The following is a 19,614-nucleotide window of genomic DNA, read 5'->3' as shown; positions in this document are numbered from 1 at the left end:
CAAGGTCACAAGAAAGAGCATATCCAGGTTAGACATGCCCACTGCCACGGAAAACCCTGGCAAGAAATAGCTGCTGGTCATGTTTTGCCTGTCGAGACAATCATTTGAAAGGAGCTCCAGAGCTAGCAGTCTGACACATCCTTCCTGGTTGGGTCATCGCATTAAGTGTGCTTAGCTATTTGTAAAGCTATCTGGAGAGAAAGAGCATGTTAAATTGGAAACAGATGGGCGGAATGACACACATAGCCCTGGAATTCACAGTGCAGTACAGCAGAGTTCAATCAGGTGCTTGACATCCTGACAATCTTGTCTCTATAGGAAGAAAAAAGAAAACACCTGGAGACCCTGGGTTTGGTGGCGGTAAGTTCACAATTGGGGCCATTTGCTTTCTGATTTGCTTAGACTGGTTGCCCTCTGTTTTCCTTTAAATGAACCTTTCCAGCTATGATCTTTTTCCATCTGTCATCCTCACTACCCATCTCTCACCTCCACCTTGTCTCTCCATCCCTGCCCCCACCCCGCCACCAAACTATTTAAGTTAAAATCCAAACTCTGTGTAGCAGGCTAGAGGAGATGTGAAAATTCTCACTGTCCTTTCCCCCAGATGCTGGAGTTTCTTCACATTCTCTGTGATTACCAATTAGTAATTACTACTATGTTTAAAATAAAACATTTCAATTACAATTTTATAGAGGCTATGTTTATAGTTTGACTATAAAGCCAGTCAAGAGGCAATCTGGCAAGTAAAAATCAGTAGTTTTGATTTCTGTAAACAGCATCTTAAAATGTATTTAGTGTCAGAATGAATATACAAATATGCAAAGCAAATTATATTGAACAATTTATTTAGAAACTAGCATATCCCTCTAATTTTACTGTTACTCCAGCTATATTGAAAGCATTAATATGAGAAAGTATAAGTGCACCTGGACATTTTGTCAGGTAGGAGGCAGTATGGTATCTTAAAAATAACAGTCAGGGAGTCTTGTGTTTCATTTTGGCTTTGGTATTAACTTGCACTTTTCATTTTATTTTTCAAGAAGATGGGAAGATTTACACGAGGTGATCATTAAAATCCTGGCTGGATTTAAGAGAACATAGTGGCCTCAAGTTATTGAAGGAAGGAGGAGTTATGTAAAAATTTGGTTTAGTTCTAGATTGGGGAGGACCTTACAAAGGTTGTTAACCTGAAGAGGGGAGGTGTCATCAAAAAGGTAAGATATTGAAAGTTATTAGAATGAAAAACAGTACGGCCTTTCTTGAGCTGTCACTATAAATAACTCAAGTTTAAAAAAGAATGAATAAAATATCCAGGGACAAATTTCAATTAAAAGCTGAAGTGTGAAAAGAGGAAGATATAACAATAGAGACTAGAAAAATCTCTAAAAGAGTTTTCAAGTGGACAAAAAATAATCTTTGAGACAATCAGAATGAAAAGGCATTTGCTTATGATTTGCTGATAGCAACATGTCATTTATTAACAGGGTGTCTCTCAATATCAGGGTTCTTAACCTTAGCACTATTGACATTTTGAACAGAGTATTTCTTTATTGTTGGGGGGGTGGTCATGTGCATTGTAGGATGTTTAACAGCATCCTTATCTCTACCCACTAGATGCTGATAACATCCACACCCCAGTCATAAGAATAAAAAAGTCTCCAGACATTGCCAAAAGTGCCCCCAGTTGAGAACTGCTGCCCTTAAATGAATTAATTGTTTTTGACAAGTTATATAGACTAATCATTTAAAGCTTGGGCTCTGGAGATTGCATTGTAGATATGAGTTTGAGTCCAGTTCTGTTACCTTATTTATTGTGTGCCTTGAGCAAATTACTAAATAAATACTGTACAAATTACTACCTAAGCTTCACTTTCTTCATTTATAAAATGGGACTAATAAGAATATCTATCTCCTAGGGTTATTACGTAGATTAAATGAGACAACACATGAAACATTTAGTGTAGTGTTTGGCACATGGTGGCTACTCAGCAAATGCTAGGAATTGTTCAATTATTTAATAGTTAAAAGGACACAAAGTAAGAGGAGATGAACAAAGTTATTTCTGAAAGTAGACTCGGACATTAGGGAGTCATTCTGCAGAAGTCTTTAGAGGCATTGGTCTGATAAATCAGTCAGTCAATAAATATTGTTTGATCACCTACTTGATGCCAAGTACTATTCTAATGTTGAGCATATAGACATAAGCAAGACATACCAAGATCCTGCCTTGAAGATCTTATGTATTAATGGGAAAGACAGAAAGCTAATAGAAGTGACTTAAATCTAGTGTGGTAGAGCAGACCTGCAAGCTATCCATCAAAGTTCATTCTCATCTTCTACCATAACTGGTCACATGACTGCCCAACTACACTAAATTTCTAAATTTTAATACGCTAAATAATGTAGTGGCCATTTGAGTAAGTTCTTTCCAATGGTTCATGAACAGAGGTGAGCTGTGCCACTTCCAGGCCTAGCCCATAAAACTTTCCTCATATGGTTTTTAATGCTTTTAAAAAAATTTTAATATTTAATTGTATTTGTGGGGTACAGTGTGTGTTTCAATACATGCATATACTGTACAATGATTCACTTAGAATAGATTGCAAAGTTTTATATCTGTTAATCCACTATTTCCCCTCCACCTACTTCCCCTTCCCTACTGGTCTCTGGTAACCATTATTCTACTCTCTACTTCTAATAGAAATGCTTTTGTTGTTTTTGTTGTTATTGTTGTTAGATTCCACATATGAGTGAAATCATATGATATTTGTCTTTCTGTGCCTGGCTTACTTCACTTAACATGATGGTCTCCAGTTCCATCATGTTGCTGCATATAACAATAATTCATTTTTTAATAGCCTAATAGTATTCCATTATGTATATATACCACAGTTTTTTGATTCATTCATCCATTGGAATCAACTTAGGTTGATTCCATCTCTTGGCTATTGTGAACAGTATTGTAATAAACATGGGAGTGCATGTGTCTCTTTGATATATTGATTTTATTTGCTTTAGGTATATACCGAGTAGTGGGATTGCTGGGCTATAAGGTAGGCCTATTTGTAGTTATCTGAGAAACCTCCATACTGTTTTCCACAATGGCTGTACTGATTTACATTCCCACCAACAATGGAGGAAAGTTCTCTTTTTCCTGCATCCTTGCCAGCATTTGTTAGTTTCTGTCTTGTTGATAATAGCCATCCTAACTGGGGTGAGATGATGTCTCATTGTAGTTTTAAGTTGCATTTACCTGATAATTAGTGATTTTGAGCATTTTTTTATGTGCCTGTTGGCCATTTTATGTCTTCTTTGGAGAACTGTCTGTTCAGGCCCTTTGGCCAATTTTTAGTTGGATTATTTGTTTTTTGGCTGTTGAGTTGTCTGAGTTCCTTATACAATCTGAATATTAGCCATTGTCTGATGTATAGTTTGCAAACACTTTCTCCCATTCTGCAGGTTGACTCTTCACTTTGTTGATGGTGTTCTTTGCTGTGCAGAAGATTTTTAGTTTGAGTAGTCCCATTTGTGTGTTTTTGCTTTAGTTGCCTGAGCCTTTGTAGTCTTGTTCAAAAAAGCACTATCCCCTCCCATTTTGTGTAGCATTTTCCTTATGTTTTCTTGTAGTAGTTTCATAGTTTTAGGTCCTAAATATTGGTCTTCAATCCAATTTCAGTTGACTTTTTTGTATGGCGAAAGACAGGAGTCTAGTTTCAATTCTCTGCATGTGGATATCCAGTTTTCCCAGCACCATTTGCTAAAGAGGCTGTCCTTTCCCCATTGAATATTTTGGCACCTATGTTGAAAATCAGTTGGCTGTAAGTGTGTGGGTTTATTTCGGAGCTCTCTATTCTACTCCATTAGTCACTTTGTCTTCTTAATGCCAGTACCATGCTGTTTTGGTTAGTATTGCATTATAGTATATTTTGAAGTCTGGTAGTGTGATGTTCCCAACTTCGTTCTTTTTTTTAAAGATTGCTGTGGCTGTACGGAGTCTTTTGTGGTTCCATACAAATTTTAAGACTTATTTATTTATTTATTTAAATTTTATTTTGTCGATATACATTGTGGCTGATTATTGCTCCCCATCACCAAAATCTCCCTCCCTTCTCCCTCCCCCCTCCCCCCCAACAATGTCCTTTCTGTTTGCTTGTCGTATCAACTTCAAGTAATTGTGGTTGTGATATCTTCTTCCCCCCCATTTTTTTTTTTGGTGTGTGTGTGTGTGAATTTATATATTAATTTTTAGCTCCCACCAATAAGTGAGAACATGTGGTATTTCTCTTTCTGTGCCTGACTTGTTTCACTTAATATAATTCTCTCGAGGTCCATCCATGTTGTTGCAAATGGCAGTATTTCATTCATTTTTATAGCTGAGTAGTATTCCATTGTGTAGATGTACCACATTTTCCGTATCCACTCATCTGATGATGGACATTTGGGCTGGTTCCAACTCTTGGCTATTGTAAAGAGTGCTGCGATGAACATTGGGGAACAGGTATACCTTCAACTTGATGATTTCCATTCCTCTGGGTATATTCCCAACAGTGGGATAGCTGGGTCATATGGTAGATCTATCTGCAATTGTTTGAGGAACCTCCATACCATTTTCCATAGAGGCTGCACCATTTTGCAGTCCCACCAACAATGTATGAGAGTTCCTTTTTCTCCGCAACCTCGCCAGCATTTATCGTTCAGAGTCTTTTGGATTTTAGCCATCCTAACTGGGGTTAGATGGTATCTCAATGTGGTTTTGATTTGCATTTCCCGGATGCTGAGTGATGTTGAGCATTTTTTCATATGTCTAGACATTTATATGGAACAATAAAAGACCATGCATAGCCAAAGCAATGCTGAGCAAAACAAATAAAGCTGTAGGCATAACACTACCTGACTTTAAGCTATACTACAAAGCTATAATAACCAAAACAGTATGGTACTGGCATAAAAACAGACACACTGACCAATGGAATAGAATAGAGAATCCAGAAATCAACCCACACACTTACTTCCATCTGATCTTTGACAAAGGCACCAAGCCTATTCACTGGGCAAGGGACTGCCTCTTCAGCAAATGGTGCTGGGATAACTGGATATACATATGCAGGAGAATGAAACTAGATCCATACCTCTCACCGTATACTAAAATCAACTCAAAATGGATTAAGGATTTCAATATACACCCTGAAATAATAAAACTTCTTAAAGAAAATATAGGAGAAACACTTCAGGAAATAGGACTGGGCACAAACTTCATGAATACGGCCCCAAAAGCACGGGCAACCAAAGGAAAAATAAACAAATGGGATTATATCAAACTAAAAAGCTTCTGCACAGCAAAAGAAACAATTAACAGAGTTAAAAGACAACCAACAGAGTGGGAGAAAATATTTGCAAAATATACATCTGACAAAGGATTAATATCCAGAATATATAAGGAACTCAAACAACTTTACAAGAAGAAAACAAGCAACCCAATTAAAAAAAAATGGGCAAAAGAGCTAAGTAGGCATTTCTCTAAGGAAGATATACAAATGGCCAAAATACTTTTTTTTCTATTTCTGTGAAGAATGTCATTGGTATTTTGATAGGGATTGCATTGAATATGTAGATGCTTTGGGTAATATGGATATTTTGATGATGTTAACTCTTCCAACTCATGAACAGGGAATATATTTCCATTTATTTGTGTCCTCTTTAATTTTTTTCAGCAATGTTTTATAATTTTCATTGTAGAGGTCTTTCACCTTCTTGGTTAAATTTACTCCTAGGTATTTTATTTTATTGGTAGCTATTGTGAATGGGTTTACTTTCTTGATTTCTTCTTTGGTTATTTTGTTATTGGCATAGAGGAAGGCTATAGATTTTTGTATGTTGATTTTGTATTCTGAGACTACTGCATTCATTTATTAATTCTAGTAATTTTTTGGTGGAGTTTAGGGTTTTCTATGATAGGATCATGTCATCTGCAAATAAGGATATTATGACTTCCTCCTTTCCAATTTGGATATCCTTTATTGCTTTCTCTTTCCTTATTGTGCTGACTACAATTTCCAGTACTGTGTTGAATCAGAGTGGGGAAAGTGGGCATACTTGTCTTGTTCCAGATCATAGAGGAAAATCATTTGACATTTGTTTTTTCAGTATGACAATAGCTGTGGTTTTGTCATATATGTGTTGGGGTACATTCCTTCTATACCTAATTTGTTGAGTGTTTTTATCATGAAGGAGTAGCATTTCATCACATACTTTTCCTGCATCTATCAAAATGATTATATGATTTTTTCCTTTGTTCTGTTAATGAGATGTATTACATTTATTGTTGCATATGTTGAATCATTCTTGTATCCTTAGAATGATTCTCACTGACCTTTGGGTGATTCCTTCTTCTCATCAACTACTTCCCTTCCCTTTTATGTGGGCTCAGGGGAAGCTTGTAAATAGCTTTGCTGGCCTGGCAGATGGGATGGTACACTTCAAAGTGGTATTTTTTTCCTTATTGCCAGTGGTCATTGCACCCTTCTCCCATGCACACACCAAGTAGCCACATGCAAATGGTGCTGCTGTGGCATTGCCATCTCCAAGTGGCTTATCCTTGTGCTGGTAGCTGTTCTTTTTGCTGTGCCATGCCAGCCTTGGGAAGGCTGGGGCTTGGACTGATCAGGATAATTTCTCCTCCCATTCACTGCAGTCTTCCACATCTTCATGGAATATGTGGATCCCTCCTGTTCCTCCAGGTTCTAGTGACTTCAGGATGGCAGGTTTTGTGCTTTAGTAGTTGTAAGTTCTGTTTTTTGGGGGTAGCTATGCCCGGGATTGTCTATTCCAACATCTTGGTGATGTCACTCTACTGTTTAATTTTTTCTTGGGGGCTCTAAGGTCACAATTATTGATCAGAGTGACAAGAGAAATCTTGGCATTTGTGTATTAAAATTGGCAGATTTGATGTCAGTCTTGGTTGCCAAATGACTGTGTGGAGAAAGCCCTCCAGCCCTGGCTGCAACCTGTAAGGTTAGTCTGGATCATTTGCTGAAATAGAAATAAAATTTCATTGTGTTTGAGCCACTGAATGTGAGTTTATTTGCCAAGAAATTTTGGTTATCAAATGAACACAGGTGATCTGAAAAGGATTTTTGAGGAAAGAACATTTGAGATGAAATCTGACAGAAGAAATAAAGGCATCCTGGGCAATCTAGAAGACTGTTTCTTAGGGTGAAAAATAGCAAGAGCAACGGTGTTGTCTTTAACACGTGACTAGAGATTAACTTTGGAGTCCCTACAATATAGAGGGTCAATGCTGGTGAGTGAATACAACTAGAAATGGCATTAAGACAAAATGTAAATTTGGCTTCTGGATGTACCTGGTTTATAAAGTATTCCATGGCAGCTGGAAGGACTTCTTTCTCTTTTCCAAGAGAAACAATTGGGTCCATTTTGCCTAAATTATTTTTGGAAACCTGGCATTTCAATTAACATAGACATCCACAGCAGTTATATATCCTTTAGATAAAAAATTCAGTTGAATTTAAGTTGGATAAAGACCATATCTGAAATCATTTGACATAGATTAACAAGGATCTTTTCTGATTCATCTGACAAATATTAAAAGAGAATATATTTTTCAAGTTTCTCTGACAAAACGATGAACAATACAAACTCTGGAGAGGCCTTAAGTGTCCTGGTAGTGATATATTGTTTGGTCTTCATGGAACCTTACTTGGTGGTTAGTGTCTGAGGGTGAGATCTTTAGTTCTTCTGAGCTATATTACTCTATATATGCCTATTTTAAAATTATCTGGAGATCACAAAAAGATAGAACTCATCCATGTTCAGTACATTATGGAAACAACAAATATTCTTCTGTTCTTTTATTTAATGAAAATTGTATAGATATTCTGCAATACTTTTAATGTTAAATTTAGTGTACATAGATTAAATGAAATTGGCCCAAGTTATAAAGAAACAATATTACATATACAAAATCAATATATGAAAATCAGTAGCATTTTTTTACTCCAATAATGAACTAGAAGAAAGAGAAATCAAGAAAGCAAGCCCATTTGCAATAGTCACCTAAATAAATAAAATACCAAGGAATAAATTTAATCAGGGAGGTGAAAGATCTCTACAATAAGAACTACAAATCAATGCTGAAAGAAATTAAAGAGGACCCCAAAAGATGGAATGACATTCTTTGTTCATGGGTTGGAAGAATCAACATAGTGAAAATATCCATACTGCCCCAAATCATCTCCAGATTCAATGCAATCCCCATCAAAATACCAATAAAATTCTTCACAGAAGTAGAAAAAACAATTCTAACATTCATATGGAACAAAGAAAAACCCTGAATAGATGAAGCAATCCTGAGCAATAATTAAATAAATAAAATAAAGGTGGAGGCATTACACTTCCTGACTTCAAATTATATTGCAAAGCTATGGTAACCAAAACAGCATGGTACTGGCATAAAAACAGACACTCAGACCAATGGAACAGAATAGAAAACCCAGAAATCAACCCATGTATTAACAGCCAACTGATCTTCAACAAGGGCACCAAGAACATACAATGAGGAAAAGAGAGCCTCTTCAATAAATAGTGCTGGGAAAACTGGATATCCATATGTAGAAGAATGAAACTAGATCCATACTTCTTAATGTATACCAAAATCAACTCAAAATGGATTAAGGACTTAAATTAAGACCTGAAACTTTAAAACTCCTTGAAGAAAACAAAGGAGAAATACTTCAGGGAGTAGGGCTTGGCAAAGACTTTATGAATAAGACCACAAAAGCACAAACAACAACAGAAAATAAACAAAAAAATGGAATCATATCAAATTAAAAAACTTCTGCATAGCAAAAGAAACAATTAACAGAGTGAAAAGACAACGTACAGAATGGGAGAAAATACTTGCAAACTATAAATCCAATAAGGGATTAATATCCAGAATATACAAGTAACTTAAACAACTTCACAGTGAAAAAACAAATAACCCAATTAAAAAATGGGCAAAGTTGCTGAATAGATATCTCTCAAAGAAGGACAACAAATAGCCAACAGATGTATGAAAAAGTGCTCAACATCACTAATCATCAGAGAAATGCAAATCAAAACCACTTTAAGATATCATCTCACCCCAGTTAGACTGGCTATTATAAAGAAGACAGAGAATAAAAAATACTGGTGAGGATGAGGAGAAAGGGGAACTCTTCTACACTGTTGGTGGGACTGTAGATTAGAACAGCCATTATGGAGAACAGTATGGAGGTTCCTTAAACAACTGTAGATAGAACTACCAAATGATCCAGCAATTCCACTACTGGGTATACATCAGGAGGAACGGATATCATCATGTCAAAGGGATACCTGCAGGTCCATGTTTATCACAGCTCTGTTTACAATAGCCAGGCTATGGAAACAAGCTAAATGTCCATTAATGGATGACTGGATAAGGAAAATTGGTATATACACACAATGGAATACTACTCAGCCATAAAAAGGAATTAAATTCTGCCATTCTTATTGTCATGGATGAGCTTGGAGAAAATTATGTTAAGTGAAACAACCCAGGTGTAGAAAGAGAAATACCACATGTCCTCACTCATAAGTGGGAGCTGAATTAATAAATAAACAAATAAATGATAAAGAAAGAGAGTGAAAGGAAGAAACAATAATAACAATAATACATTAAACCTTTCAAAGGGGAGAACAGAACTGCAGTTACTAGAAGTGGAAAGGGGGAGGGGGAGAGTGAGGGGAGTTAATGACAAATTAATGAGAGATTGGTAATGGACACAAAGAGTGAATATGTATTATAATGACGAATAGTCTGACTATCCTGATTTGACCATCACATACCATACACAACTATTGATAGTCAACTTTGTACCTCACAAATATGTATAATCAATAATGCTTTAATAAAAAAAGAAAGAAAGAGAGAGAGAAAGAAAAAGAAAAGAAACAATATGACTATATGCTGGCCTCTAAAATCTAGTGTAATTTTCCCTCAAATTCCATTTGACTCAATATGAACCCTTTGGTATTCCTATTATAGAAAAAATTCATTCTCCCAGTGCCGTGTAAATAAACAGGATTTGGTTTTGATTTGCATTTCCCTGATAATTAGTGATGTTGAGCACTTTTTCATGTACCTCTTGACCATCTTTATGTCTTTCGTTGATAAATGTCTATTCAGCTCCTTTACCCATTTTCTAATTGGATTATTTGTTTTCTTACTGTGAAGTTGTTTGAGTACCTTGTATACATTCTGGTTATTAATCCTTTGTCAGATGTATGGTTTGCAAATATTTTCTCCCATTCTGTAGGTTGTCTTTTAACTCTGTTGTTTCTGTTGCTGTGCAGAAGCTTTTTAGTTTGATATAATCCCATTTAATTTTTCTCTTGTTGTTTGTGCTTTTAGGGTCCTATTCATAAAGTCTTTGCCCAGTCCTACATCCTGAAGTATTTCTCTTATGTTTTCTTTCAGGAGTTTTAAAGTTTCAGTCTTATAGTTAAGTCTTTAATCCATTTTGAGTTGATTTTGGTATATGGCATGAGGTATGGATCTAGTTTCATTCATCTACATACTGATATCTAGTTTTCCCAGAATGATTTACTGAAGAGACTTTCTTTTCCCCAATGTATCTTCTTGGTGCCTTTGTCAAAGATCAGTGGCTGTAATAAGTACCTGGGATGATTTCACTCCAGCTAGACTGGTTATTATCAAAAAGACTGAGAATAACAAATGCTGGTGAAGATGTAGAGAAAAGGGAACTCTTCTACACTGTTGGTGGGACTATAAATTAGCACAGCCACTATGGTAAAGAGTATGCAGGTTTCTCAAACAACTACAGATAGAACTACCATATGATCCAGCAATCCCACTATTGGGTACATATCCAAAGGAATAGAAATCATCATGTTGAAGGGATACCTGCCCTCCCATGTTCATTGCAGCTTTATTTACAATAGCCATAATATGGAACCAACCTAAAGGTCCATCAATGGATGATTAGATAAGAAAAATGTGGTATATATAACAATGGAATGCTGTATTCTTAGTGCCTAGGGCACAGCTCCTATTTCATGATGGGCACGGAACAAATATTTGTTGAAAGGAAGCTGATAGAATAATGAACCCCATTGTGATATAGAAGAGAGTGGCAAAATAGGCTGATAACACATGGTCATATACCTAAGACTTTTGCGGGATTTGATTTTTCGTTTTGAATTTAATTACATGTTACTGAAGATCTATTGCTTCCTTAGAGAAGAATCAGGCAAACATTTCCTTTCAAAATGTTCTGTCCATAGATTGCATTTTCAGTATCTAAATATTCTCTGCCTATTTTTCAGGACGTATTCTAAAGAAGCACAGACCCTTCTGATGGGAGTCTGCAATAAGAGCAAATCAATCCAAAGTAAGCATAATGGTCCCATTTCCTGCTCCCTATATTTCTCTCTCATGGGTATTGAGTTCATAGTAAGTGGAAGTGAAGATGGATATTTGATAGAGGTTTGGACTCCAGGACACTTTTCACTCATTAAATCTTTCATATCTGCTAATTCTAGAGCTTCTAGAAACCAAGCATTATTCCAGTATATATCCATAGGCACCTTCTAAACAACTTTAGTCTGTCATTCTAACTCATCTGTATTTTTAAAATTCATTTTTTGCTGCAGAATATTTACTGCTGTGGTTCGAAATGAGTCTATATTTTGTTTCTGCACAGTGCTGAAGATGGCAGTGGTAATGTATCAATCTGATGGCATTTGCCAGGACATCTGGAAGGTCAAAACTAAGTTCTTTCAAGTGAGTTATAAGATGAAGCAGAAAGAAATCAACTTAAAACATTCCTTAAAGTTACAAGCCAAATGATGCAGATGTATATAGTGAAGATGTGAATAAAGTGAATTGTCTCTCTTTCCTCGGACCTTGACTTACCTTAATATACCCACCTCTGTGCCTCAGATAGGAAAGCAAACTCCCTTTCAGCACCTTTCCAAACTAAGCTTCCAATTAGTGGCTGGCACTAGTTATGTCTTGTTGAATGAAGGCTTTTTGGGTTTTGATCCTGATGATTCATCTAAAGTTTATGAAAAGTACATGTAGATAGTTTAATGGTATATATTGGAACACTAGATTTTAAAGCCTATTTAGGTCACTGATCTTGGCTAAGCTTTGTTATATAAATTCCAGAGGAACTTCTGAGATCAAAGGAAAAAGATCCATCTCTTTCTATAGTAAGCATACAGACTCTAGCATTACTTTTTTGAGGTTTATAAATAGTTCTTTTTCTTTCTTTCTTTCTTTTTTTTTCATAAAGTACCCTGCATGATGCCATGCAATGCTAAGTGAGAGGAGGCAAAAATGTAAACTGTTTTTCCTCTGCTGTTACTCAGCAATAATCAACAACACAGAAAACCAACTTCTGTGACCAAATGTGTGGGATTCTCCCATGCCCACTCACACACACCACACCAAGCAAGCCATTTTCTAGTGGGAACCAGCTGGGTGCTCTTTAATTTAATTCTGACTCTATGTACCTGGAGGTAGTGTCAGATCCCACAGTGGGGCTCAATCCAATTACCCCCCAATTCAGATGCCAGATGGAAGCCTCAGGTTATTTTACCTGAACTTCTGACAGACTGGATGTAAATTGGGATTCCCACAACCTCCTTCTCTGTCTTTGGGTTTGATTAATTTGCTTGAGCAGCTCACAGAGCTCAAGGAGACACTTCCATTTACTGGTTTATTATAAAGGATGTTACAAAGGATACAGATGAAGGGATGCACAGGGAGAGGTGTGGGGGAAGGGGAGCAGAGCTTCCATGCCCTCCTTGGGCACCACCCTCCAGGAACCTCCATGTGTTCAGCTCTCAGGAAGCTCCTAGAACCCTGTGCTCTTGGGTTCTATGGAAGCTTCATTACATAGGTGTGATTAAAGCGTGGATCATCATGTAGAAATGTGGTTGGACAAAAAAGGCAGGATGTAACACTAATGGACTGGGTGAGGAAACCCATCAAGGCCTGTTTGCTCAGGTTCTTCCTGGCCTTTCTGTGCAGCATTTCTTCCTCCTGGGTATGGAGTGGGACACTTTCTGGAATGAGGGTCTTAGAACCTGCAATCAGGTAAGGTAGGCCACAGAATTACTTTATGGCAATTCTAAGACAGAAAGGTGGGAGAAGGTTAGAACAAGCCAGGAACCATGGATGAAAACCAAAATATGCATATGATAACATCACAAATATTTTGATATTTATGTTTATATATGAAAATTATTTTAATATAACATTTCAAACTTGAAAATTTATAGAAATGCTTATTTGAAAAGATAGCAAAATCATTCTTGTAAATTCTTTCAAAATAAATTGACCTTTAGAAAGTCTGGGAATGCTCAGTTTTCTCATATCTGTGATCCACGCAAAGCTGTTTATTTGCTACTTGTGTGTAGGTGAGATGATAATATATTTTATCCTAAATAAACAAACAAAGGAAGAACTCAAGACTATACAGAAGTTAATGCAAGTTGTGAGATATGGAAAAATGATGAAGACAGTTAAATGTGGATTTGTTCCATGTTCTCTAGATAAATTATCATTTCATTTGGATGCACCTTACCCCCTCTTCTAGTCCTGGTAATTAATGTGATAGTTCTACTGAATTCTAAACAAGAGGTGGAAAATAGATGGCTGGAAGGAAATAAGCTGATTCACTTAAACAAGTGTAAAAAAAAGTTAATATCTCAACTAGGATCACCCATTTCTGCAGCATCTGAGCCACAGTATCAATTGCTGTCAGTACTATTCGTGCAGAAAATTGCATTGACAGTGCAATTGGTTCTGCTATATAACTGTAACACAATGAAGCATCCAGGGAACTCAATACCGTGATTAGCCAGAAGTCCAGACGTAATATAAAACTCAGGAAGGGTACTTCAAAACACGTATTTTGGAAATAAAGTGAGACATAATGTGAGAGAAGTAAGTTTTTGATATTTTTAAGTTTAACATGATGATCAGCTTCTAGTAATATTTTCAAATTGGTTTAGAAAATAAAAGGAAGCAAAAAAAGATTTTGGAATGCCACTTTTTCTTTCACCACGTTAGGACTAGAAAGATTTAATTTCTCCAATGTTTAATGGGCAGTGACCCAGAGCATCTGGAAGCATATGATGCCTTGAAATGAACATCTTGGTGGATTGCTGCTCCAAAAGCAATCAGGAGCCCTATGTTCTTCTCTGACGAAAAATTTACTTTCTGCTTTTCTCAGATAAGATTAAGATAACTAAAGATTAAGATAACTAAACCCTACTGGACAAAGTCGTTTGCTCTTAAATAATCATAATTGGTGGCTACATATTCACTAAAATGATGATTCCCTTATTACAAACAAATAGAAACACAGCTTCCCTAAAATTTTGTCATCTCCTTCTTTACCTCATCTTTTCACCCAGCATCTCAGCTCTTGAGTGACTCTTTTATAACTTGATCTAAATTGCTGCCAGCATAGAGTGTTGATAAATATATAATTAAAATGATATTTTTTCTTTCCTGGAGAAATAAAATCTGCCCATTTGTAATGTCCATACAATTGTTCACAGCAAGACTGTCAAACACACATAAGACATAAGATTTAGATGATTAGGCATATACATACATTTATACTTCAGTAAAAAAAATGCACATTATTTCTTTCTCTCCGGATATATGTATTTTTGATATTATATTGTATAATCCTTTCAACTAGGTATATTTCTTTTTAATAAATTGTAAGAGGAGAATCCAAGGGGATTATATTAATATACAAAAATAAACATAGTATTAATATTAGTTTACCTATAAAGCAGTTTTTTGAAATATGAAATTTATTGGCGAAGTTTTTGTTTGCTGGTTTGTTTTTACTTATTGGTATAATATACTTATTGAATGAAAAAATAAATTTTTAGGGAATCTGAATTGAGGTCCAAGTTTATTTTTAGTTAAATTTTTATGTCACTTATCATGGAAGAAAAGGTGGAATATTAAATATAAACAATTATAAAGGTTACGATTCTCATTTTCATGTTCTTAAGCTAGAGCAATGGAGTGGAGATGCAATCCTCCACTTAAAATATTTTGAAGGTAATCAAGACAGGCAGAATAGATAATTCCCAGTGTTGAGCCTTTCCACAAGTAACAAACTTAAAACTACTAAAAAGTAAAGACTGCAAAACCCAGCACTTCTGGAACTGGGGGAAGAGGAGGAGAGATCTAAAGATTTTGTAGTGCTCGCTTCGGCAGCACATATACTAAAGATTTTGTGAAGGTGTGAGAGGCACCGGTGAGAGGGTGTAAGGAAGGCTTCTGTTGTTCTGAGCCAGCCTGGTATGGAGGTGGGGACTACCTGTTACATATGGATTGAAGCTGGAAAAAGCTGTGGCACCCTTCGTGTAAACCTGCTTGGAGTGTGAGAGGAGGGCTTCAGAGCACACCATACCAGCCCGCAGGCCGTAAAGACCACTGGCAGGATTCCCTCAGGCCCACATAGGAGGAGCAAACTGGCTGGAACCTACTGGAGAAAATTGCTGCACAGAGGCTGGTGAGGTATAGTGAGGGATACATACACAATCTGCCCCACAGGAAGTGTTTAGAGTGCAGGGGAAAGGCTGCGCCACCAGGGGAACATTGGGCACAGTGTGGCTGCTGTTCTCAGTGGAAATTGGTAAGGGTAATAGAACTGCAGGGGGTTCTAGCTGCAGGAAAGACTCCTTCCCAGGCTGGAATTCCCACACAGCTCATACCTGGAAGTGATTAACAATCAATACAAAGATCCTCTACCAGAGAATCAGCAACAAATAGCAGTCTCCTCAAATGCCTAGGCATCAACATAAAGACATAAAGATCAAGAAAGAACAGAGAAATATGTCACTAACAAATGAAACAAACAAAGCAGAAATAATGGATGCAGAGGAATAGCAGATCTATGAAATGTCTGACAGAGAATTTAGAATAATTCTCTTAAGGGTGTTCAGGGAGTCACAAGGAAATACAGATAGAAGATTAAGTAATGTCTGGAAAATAACTCAGAAGCAGAATGAGAAACTTGATTGTTGTGTACCTTGAGGTGTTCCTTCTTGGATTGAATTTGACTGGTGACCTTTGAGCTTCCTCTGTGCTTTCCCATACTTGGGAAATTTTCAGCCATTATTTTCTTGAATATGCTTTCTACATCTTTTCCTTTTCCTCTCCTTCAGGTACTCAATTATGCAGAAGTTATTTTGCTTCTGAGTCAGGGCCAAGGGCTCAACCTCACATGCCTAGCATCTGCAACCAGCTAGCAACAGCCATAGATCCACCAGTGGAAGCACCCTGGGCTCCCAAGCGGGTGCAGTGGAGGGCCAAGGACCTCAGCCACGATGACCACTCCGATGTCCGCACCAAGCCCAGCAATGACAACCAAGCCACTGCTAGAAATGCCCTGGGCTCCTGAGCCAGGGCAGTGGAGGCACAAGAGCCTCAGCCACACCCCCCAACATCTGCAACCAGCCCAGCAACAACCACTGAGCAACCACCAGGAACACCCTGGGCTCCTGAGCAGGGGTGGTGGGGAGCTGAGGGCTCAGCCACACCCCCCTGACATCTGCATGCAGCCCAGCCCACAGCTGGATATCCCCTGGTCTCCCCTGCCAAAATGAGGAGGGGCCATGGGCCTTAACCATGCCCCCCTCCTCCCACCCTATTTCTCTCCCCCTTCCTTTCTCCCCATCCCCCACACCTGCTTTGCAACATCTTAGAATATAAAAAGTAAATAAATAAATAAATAAAAATCAGTATTAATCTCTACTGTAGATCAAACTTGACCTAATAGGCATTTATAGAACATTTCATTCAACAGCTACGGACTACACGTTTCTCAGCAGCACATGGAACATTCTCTAGAATAGACCATATGGTAAGACACAAAACAAGTTTCAACAAGTTGAAAAAAATGAAAATCATATCAACTATCTTACCCAAACACAGTAGCATAAATCTAGAAGCCAACACCAAATGGGACACTAGAAACTGTACAAATCCATGGAAACTATACAATATTTTCCTAAACAATGAATGTGTCAAAGAAGAAATGAAGTAGAAAATTTCAAAAATCCTGGAGACAAATGAAAATTCAACATATCAGGACCTATGGAATACAGAGAAAAAGCATTTCTTTCTTTTTTTTTTTTTTTGACCGGTAAGGGGATCGCAACCCTCACTACGCTGTGGTCTGCACCACGCTCAGCCAGTGAGCGCACCAGTTATCCCTATATAGGATCTGAACCCGCGGCCTTGGCGCTACCAGTGCCGCGCTCTCCTGAGCGAGCCATGGGACTGGCCCCAGAGAAAGCATTTCTAAGAGAAGTTTATAAATGCCTACATCAAAAAAAGAAGAAAGACTTCAAAAAATCAACCTAACATTACACCACAAGGAGCTAAAAAAACAAGAACAAATCAAACCCCAAATCAGTAGAAGGAGAGAAATAACAAAGATTAGAGCAGAAATAAATGAATCAGAGATTGAAAAAACAATACAAAAAATTGATGAAACAAACAGTTGTTTTTTTGGAAAGATAAAGAAAATTGATAAAACCTTAGGAGACTAAAGAAGAAAAAAGAGAGAAGACTCAAATAAATAAAATCAGAAATGAAAAAGGGAATATTACTACTGATACCACAGAAATACAAAGAATCCTAAGAAACTACTATAAACAACTATATGGGAACAAACTGGTAAACCTAGAAGAAACTGATAAATTCCTGCACACACAGAACTTACCAGTGTCAAACCATGAAGAAGTAGAAAACCTAAATAGACCAGTAATGAATAAAGAGATTGAAGTAATAATAAATAGTCTTCCCACAAAGAAAACCCCCAGATCAGATGGCTTCACTGCTGAATTCTACCAAACATGCAAAGAAGAACTAATACGATTCTTCTCAAACTCTTAAAAAATAAATAAATAAATAAATAAAATAAAGAAGCGGGAATACTTCTAAACTTATTCTACAAGGCCAGCATTACCCTCATACCCAAACTGGAAAAAGACACAACAAAAAAAGAACACTACAGACCAATATCTCTAATGGACACAGATGCAAAGATCCTCAACAAAATACTAGCAAGAAGAATTGTGCAACACATCAGAAAGATCACTGATATGGATCGAATTGTGTCCCCTAAAATTTATGTAATAGAAGCTTGATCCCCACTGTGACGGTTAAGAGGATGGGAAATCCTATTACAGTAATTGAAAGGTGGGTCCTTGAAGAGGTGATTAAGTTGATGGTTTAATGGTGGTCATGGGCAGGATTAGGAGGGCTCGAAAAGAAGAGCACATGAGGAGCTTTCTATCTCTGCTTCCTCCCTCTCGCAATGCGATGCCCTGTCACTGAAGCCACCACAAAGGAAAACCTTCACCAGACATGTTCCCTGAACTTTGGATTCCCAGCCTCTGAAAATGTAAGCAATATGTATTGTTTCTTAATAAATTTCCCAGTTCCAGGTATTTTGTTATAAGCAACAGAAATGGACTAATACAATCATACACCATGATTAAGTGGGATTCATCTCAGGGATGGCTCAAAATATGCAAATCTATAAACATGATAACATTACATAAACAAAATGAGGGAAAAAACCTATGTGAGACCTATCATTTCAATAGATGCAGAAAAAGCATGTGACAAAATTCAACATCCTTTCTTGATAAAAACACTCAAAAATTAGGTATAGAAGGAATGTACTTCAACACAGTAAAGTCCATATATGACAAACCCACAGTTAATGTCATACTGAATGAACAAAAATTAGAGGCTTTGTCTTTAAGATGTGAAACAAGATAAGGATGCCCACTTTCCCTATTGTTATTCAACATAGTACTAGAAGTTCTAGCCAGTGCAATAAGACAAGAGAGAGTAATAAAAGGTATTTGAATTGGAAAGAGGAAAGTCAAACTATCCCTGTTTGCAGATGACATAATCCTATATAGAAAACCCTACAGACTTCACCGAAAAATTACTAGAACTAATTATTGAATTCAGTAAAGTGGCAGGATACAAAATCAACACACAGAATCAGTAACTTTCCTGTTCACCAACAACGAAATAGCAGAAGAAGAAATCAAGAAAGTAATCCCATTCACAATAACTACCAAAAAAAAAAAAAAAAAAGAAATACCTAGGAGAAAATTTAACCAAGGAAGTGAAAGATATCTACAATGAAAACTATAAAACATTGCTGAAAAAAAGTAAAGAGGACACAAACAAATGGAAATATATTCCTTATTCATGAGTTGGCAGAGTTAGCATAATCAAAATGTCTTTATTACCCAAAGAAATCTACAGATTCAATGTAATCTCCATCAAAATACCAATGACATTTTTCACAGAAACAAAAAAATTGATCTTCAAATTTGTATGAAACCACAAAAGACCTCATATGGCTAAAGTAATCTTGAAAAAAAGAGAGCACAGTTGTCGTCATTACACTTCCTGACTTCGAAGTATAGAAGCTATATAGTAACCCAAACAGCATGGAACTGGCATAAAAAAGACAAATTGACCAAAGGAATAGAATAGAATAG

General features: G+C 36.8%; 1 long non-coding RNA gene across 1 annotated transcript; it reads left to right on the top strand.

The window, feature by feature from the left end:
- The first annotated feature begins 257 nt into the window (after positions 1 to 257).
- On the top strand, positions 258 to 16,772 carry LOC134386578 (uncharacterized). Its single transcript, XR_010024469.1, has 3 exons — positions 258 to 360; positions 11,365 to 11,429; positions 16,246 to 16,772. It is a non-coding gene; the product is annotated as an uncharacterized LOC134386578 (long non-coding RNA).
- The last annotated feature ends 2,842 nt before the right edge of the window (positions 16,773 to 19,614 follow it).

The sequence above is a fragment of the Cynocephalus volans genome, chromosome 9 (assembly GCF_027409185.1).
Source record: "Cynocephalus volans isolate mCynVol1 chromosome 9, mCynVol1.pri, whole genome shotgun sequence".
In the NCBI taxonomy this organism is placed as follows: Eukaryota; Metazoa; Chordata; class Mammalia; order Dermoptera; family Cynocephalidae; genus Cynocephalus; species Cynocephalus volans.
This window is presented reverse-complemented; position numbering and strand designations above follow the sequence as displayed.